At 41.9% G+C, this 6,000-nt stretch overlaps 1 protein-coding gene across 3 annotated transcripts in view; it reads left to right on the top strand.

The window, feature by feature from the left end:
• Positions 1 to 373: 373 nt before the first annotated feature.
• Positions 374 to 6,000, top strand: part of satb2 (SATB homeobox 2) — a 44,291-nt gene continuing 38,664 nt past the window's right edge. For all 3 annotated transcript variants that reach the window (XM_062432307.1, XM_062432306.1, XM_062432305.1), the window contains exon 1: positions 374 to 719. The gene's annotated coding sequence lies outside the window, so the exon portion shown is untranslated. The remainder of the gene's footprint in view (positions 720 to 6,000) is intronic.

Raw genomic sequence — 6,000 nt, 5'->3', positions numbered from 1 at the left:
TGTTCTGTGTGTGTTTTTCTCCGTTGGGTTTACGCACCAGCTTTTGTCTTTTTCTGGTTGTGTCGCGTTATTTTTGCGCTTTTCTCTCTCTCTCTCCCGATGATGAAGCCATGAGTTCAGAGGAGGGCAGACCTACACTACAGAGACGCTTTCTGAGCTAAAGAAAAAAAAATGCGGACAAAAATGTAAAGGGAGGACGACAAAAAAGTCCAGACTGCATCTGAAATATCAAGTTTGTTTTTGAGCTCCGCTACGAGAAAAAGGACCCCAAGCTCCAGGACAAGTGCTGCTGTTGACTCTCTCTCTCTCTCTCTCTCTCTCTCTCTCTCTCTCTCTCTCTCTCTCTCTCTCTCTCTCTCTCTCTCTCCTCTCTCTCTCTCTCTCCTGCCACCACTTCCCCACAGACGCGCATCCTCCGTCTGGGGCTCCCGTGTCCTTCCACCTCTCCATTCAGTGCAGTCCGCTGCTTTGCGCGCTATCGTCGCCGCCACCCTCCCCTCCTTTTTCTCCCTCCCTCCCTCAGTCCGTCCATCGCTACTAACAAACTTTTTTTCCCCCACTCCTTGTGGATCTCCGGTCCGGTTCCCGAGTCCAGATTCAGTACCAGCGTGATCCGTGTATCCGGGAGTCGAAGCACAGCCCAGCCCTGGATTCAATACTCCTGATCAATGGACAGAGCCTCCTCAGCGGCCAGCAGCGCTTCAGACACGCCGTAAACAGTGAGTAGCTTGCAGACACACACACACACACACACACACACACACACACACACACACACACACACACACACACACACACTCAACACACAAACACACTGAAGGCTGCATGTTCATCTGCCCGCCAGAAATGATTTAAAACACTATAAATCATCATTAAGTCAATATTATCAAAGAAATATAGGCCTAAATAATACATTGATGCAGTATTAGTCATATTGAACTAATAGCAACTAAAACAAACTTTGACTTTGAGCCAAAGCTATTGTACATTTGATCAATATATTTGATTAAATGAAGGATAAAGTATTATAATTATTAACGTAGGTGCATATCGTTAGTCTAATAATAATAGCCTAATACACGCCATATTACTACCACTTGCTATTATTGTTATTATTATCATCATTATTATTACAATTGTTATTATAATTATTACAATTAGTATTATAATTGGTATTAAATTAGCACGTGTGTTATTTTTCAGTAATAATACATGTTATTAATTTTGTTGAAGTTATTATTAATATTTTATTTCATCATGATGAAATTCAGTTTCTTGGCACTGTTCTGTGTCTTGGAGTAAAATATAATTCTAGTGTTTTTAATCATTTTATTTTAAATAAGTAAATATTGAATAGTGTGTAAAGCCGGCATTGAAATATATAAAAAGTTATTTTAAATCTCAAGCAGTCTACAGTGTTTTCACTCCCCTTTTTCGAGCAAGTTGGGTTAGTGTTAGGTTAGCTCAATGGTGTTTTGGCCTTAAAGGCTTTATACCGCACACAGGTTCACAATAAATTTACACCAAAACTTCGTCACTGACTGACTTTGTGTGTGTGTGTGTGTGTGTGTGTGTGTGTGTGTGTGTGTGTGTGTGTGTGTGTGTGTGTGTGTGTGTGTGTGTGTGTGTGTTACAATTCAGAAAAAAAAAAAATTTTGGGGGGAATTTTCAGAAAACAAGAACACCTCTTAAAATGCGTCACGACATCACTTCAACAATAATTTCCGTCCACTTAACTTTTGAATAAATAATTAATGACCAATTACGTTCAGATGTGTCACCTGGTGTTACTGATTTACACTTACAGAGTTTAAATAATTTTAAACTGCGTCTTCACCAGTAAACGGGACAGATGATGAATAAAACATATGGAGGGAACGGAAAGGTGTAGCAGCTATACGAGGGCCTTTTAACCTCTGCGAGACACGAGACAGTACACACACACATACACACACACACACACACACACACACACACACACACACACACACACACACACACACACACACACACACAGAAAGTTAACAACAGCCTCGAAGCAAAGTTAACCTCAAGATGGATGAAAATGCTCGTTCAATTCACAAACGTCAAGAGGACTGAAATGACAAGTGAGGTCTGATGAGGGGGACTTTGAGGAAGTTTAGGACAAAAAGGCCTCCAGTGTGCTCTGCGCACAACAAACTGAAGCCAAATGCGTTTGACTACAAATGAGAAACAGTCCTCCTGCAGACCGTCATGTCAAAAGCAATATTTTGTCCTGCACTAAACAGAAAAGCTTTTTTTTTTGGTTTGCATTCAATTCTTGTGCTAATTTTTGAATTAAAACTCAGTTTTAAAAGTTTGGAATACGTTTTAAATACGTGCGCAGGTCAGGCGCTTTTACGCACAAGGCGTGAGAGAAAAAGTTAGCTTTTCCTTAATTCACTTCTCATTTTTTAAATATGTCACTTACTCCTTTATTGATGCTCCCTGCATGAAAGCAGATCGTCGTTGCACCGACAGCAGCTACTTTCGGCTCCAAACCGAAGTCTTTCGTCCTCTCTGACCTTTAAAAACATAGCGGGCTGACTCAGTGCGCTCCTCTTTTCCAAACCACCAGGAATCCAAACAGCCTCCATGTTTACAGTCTTCTTCTTCTTCTTTTTTTTCTTCTTAAAAAATGTACACATGTGATTCCAGCTTCCGTTTACACAAGTGACACTTTTTCTTGAATTTGTGGATGGTGAATTTAACCCATCTGGATTCAGGTTCATATATAAATCATAACGTTTGAACACACTTCGATAATTGTAATAATAATGGTGCAATTAAAATAATACGTCCAAAAAGTAATGACAGCACCGTGACGCGTCAGTGTCAACCATTTTCGGTCTCCCACAAGGCGCCCATCATACCCCTCTCTCCCCCTCCAACACACACATACACACACTTACACACAGACACACACACACATAAAAACATTTTCTTTTTTGGGCCAACCGCGAGGAAAAATGAATTCGTTTCAGTTGCTGTGATGGGAGACTTTCTGCACCCGCTCCAGGTTTCTGGCCTGTCTGCTTAAAGTTTGCTCAGATGTTGGAGGGAAAGAAAAAAAAAGTTGACGTGAATGAGGGGTTAATGTGTAAAGAGTTTGCGTATCAAAATAGTTGGAACTGCTTATTTTTCTTTTGGCTTTCACGGAGCTGCACAGCCTTTAAATGTGTGAGGCTTTTTTTTTTTAAATTCTTATTCTGCCGCCAAGTGTGTGAGAAGATTACAGACAGTGATGGTGATGCGCTTGTTATTTATGGCCTGCAAATTTACGCACATTACGAAGAACCTCTCCTTTGGCCTTTTTTTTAGATTGACTGCCATTTTTCAGTAGCTGAAATATCCTTTTATTTCACCAGTAGTTTTTTTTTATTTAACTTTTTTTTTAGAGGTCAGTGTTACCTGATCCCGGCCACAATTAATTAAGATATTAAAAATCAAAGCTTATCCATTTCAGTATACCAAGTAACTCCCAGTTCTCTATGAACTACAGCTATCTGTTCACACGTAATATGGGTGTGTCTACACTATTAAACTACAGATTAGATAGTGGAGAAGATCTGTGGTCAGAGTGGAGCTTCTCTAATGATGCTCCCCTCTCCAGCTGTTGCCTGGGTGTCATTGCTGCTGTCTGTGTACACTATCCCACACAAATCACTATAATGTCTCTGATTGTAGCCTTGTGCATATTTCATCTGACGCCCTGCGGCTCAGGATGATTGTTGCTGATAAAATTTCATGTTCTTTTAAAGCTCTAAATGCAAGCGAGCGAGTGGACGCTGAGGCTTGCCCTCTCTGTTTTTCCGGCTTGTTCTTCTCCCACCCACAGTTATTCCCACTCTGGTGAGACTGGTGTGAGCTGTGGTGGAATTGGTTTGGCAATCGGTGTGTGCACGAGTAGATTTTGTGTGTAAGTTGAATGGGATGTTGTGGCCATTTTTCTTTAAGCAGCACCAGGTTTTCTAAATGTCTGAGAGGCTTGCTCGTGTACAATTTAGGGTTGAACAGAGTGACTGGATCACCTAATGATGTAGGGCAGCTGGAGTCACAGTCACAAGCGTCACAAAGGTTGCATCACTGTGCTACTGTAACACTATTATTTTGTGCACATGCATGTGTTTGTGTATGTGTGTGTGTGCGTGTGTTTGCTTCTCAGACTCTTACTTGTCCCCTCTGTGTGCGACAGCGTTCAGAGTCAGTGTGTGGTCCCTGGAAGTGTTAAAGCAGAGTCTGTGTAGCATGCTGGTTGTGGTTTGTGTGGCTTAGTGTCTGTCTGTGTGTGACTCTGTGTGTGTGTATGTGTGTGTGTGTGTGTGTGTGTGTGTGTACATGGATGAATGTATTCGAGAACGCGTGTGCATCTCCTAGCTGGAAGGGCGAGGCTATAAATGCTCACTGTTAACCCGTATTATCAAATGAGATGTTTACGAGAGAGCCAAACATGTTTGCCAGAAGGCCTTCGTCTCGCCCCCTCACCCCGGTTATTTTCCTCAGTGTGTGTTTGTGTGTGTGTGTGAGAGAGTGTGAGAGTGTGAGAGTGTCTGTTTGAGCCTGTGGACCCTCTCCAGAGCTAAATAAAAGAAGAAGTTATGTCTGAGTGTGTGTGTTTGCTATAAAGGTCTCTCTTCCCCTCACACCAGCTCTCCCCACATCACAACACTCTCTCAGTAACACATCTGATGGTCATAAACGGCAAATTCCACAATAATGTAACCTTCCCTAACAGCGATCATTTCTCATAAACAGCCACATAAAAAGTTGCATGTTGTTCCCCATTTTGTTTTCAGACTTTAAAAAACAGATTCTGAGAATCATGTGTTTTTTTGCACTTCCCCACTCAGTGTTATTTCTGCACATTATTTTGCTGCAAATTAATTGTGATGGGACTGTGTGTGTGTGTGTGTGTGTGTGTGTGTGTGTGTGTGTGTGTGTGTGTGTGTGCATGGTAGCCTTGCAGGGAAGCATTTTCATGTCTGTCCCTCCCTGTGCATACATGCACAGTATATGTACATTCAGTACATTTGACAGCAGGGTTTTTAATATCGCTCCCCCTCCTCCTCCTCCTCCTGCCTTCTTTTATCTGTGCTGCAGAGCCAAGCATTAACCAATAGCTTGATAACCCTGCTATAAAAGTGGATCTCGCAAGGGAAGAGCAGCCGTATCTATGAATATTTTCCTATAGGTGACGCCTCTCCCGTGCTCCTCTGCTATCAGTGCTAATAATGCCCTCATAGGTCACTCTCTCTCTCTGTCTGGTTTGCATGCTAAAGGCATAACCTTTCATTAGCAGACACGTATCATAACGTCGAAAGAGATACCAGACAGGCAGTTAGAGCAGGAAACACTCAATGTTAGTTTGGCTTTTCCCTCTCTAAGCGTCACACTCTCTTCAATTTGGCTGTGTTAAGAGGTTAGTTGTATTTCTTACTAACACTTTCAGATCCATTGGTTTCTTACATGTGCAGATTTAACATCTTATCCTGCTGTTTGGCTGATTGCGTTAACTTTTCACCCACAATTATCCCTGTTATTCTTTCTTGTGTCTCCAATCGCAGAGCGTAAGTGTGTCTGTGTCTGTGTCTGTGTGTGTGTGGGTGTGTGTGTGTTTCGGAGCTGCAGTGTTTACTGCTCTCCGTTTCCTGTACACCTACAACTTATCACACTGGGATTACAATGAAGTAGTGTGTGTGTGGGTGTGTGAGGCTGTTGGGGAATGGATTTGGGAGACAGGAGGCGCCATTAAAATAGTCTTCTTTTTGAAGGAGGAGTGTTACATCAGCTTTATTCTACCTGTCGTTACCCCTAAAGTTTCATATGTTGTCTGCATCTTGCTTCGACAGAGGCCTAACATTAAAACGGCACGATGAAAATGTTTTGTCACACGTTGATTGTGAGATTTAAAGGAATAATGACACAAACAGAGACAGAACGAAACTAAAATTAAATAGTGACAGCATGAACTTAAAAAGC

Source organism: Scomber scombrus, chromosome 13, assembly GCF_963691925.1.
Source record: "Scomber scombrus chromosome 13, fScoSco1.1, whole genome shotgun sequence".
NCBI lineage: Eukaryota > Metazoa > Chordata > Actinopteri > Scombriformes > Scombridae > Scomber > Scomber scombrus.
The sequence above is the reverse complement of the archived record's forward strand: the minus strand, read 5'-3'. Positions and strand labels throughout refer to the sequence as shown.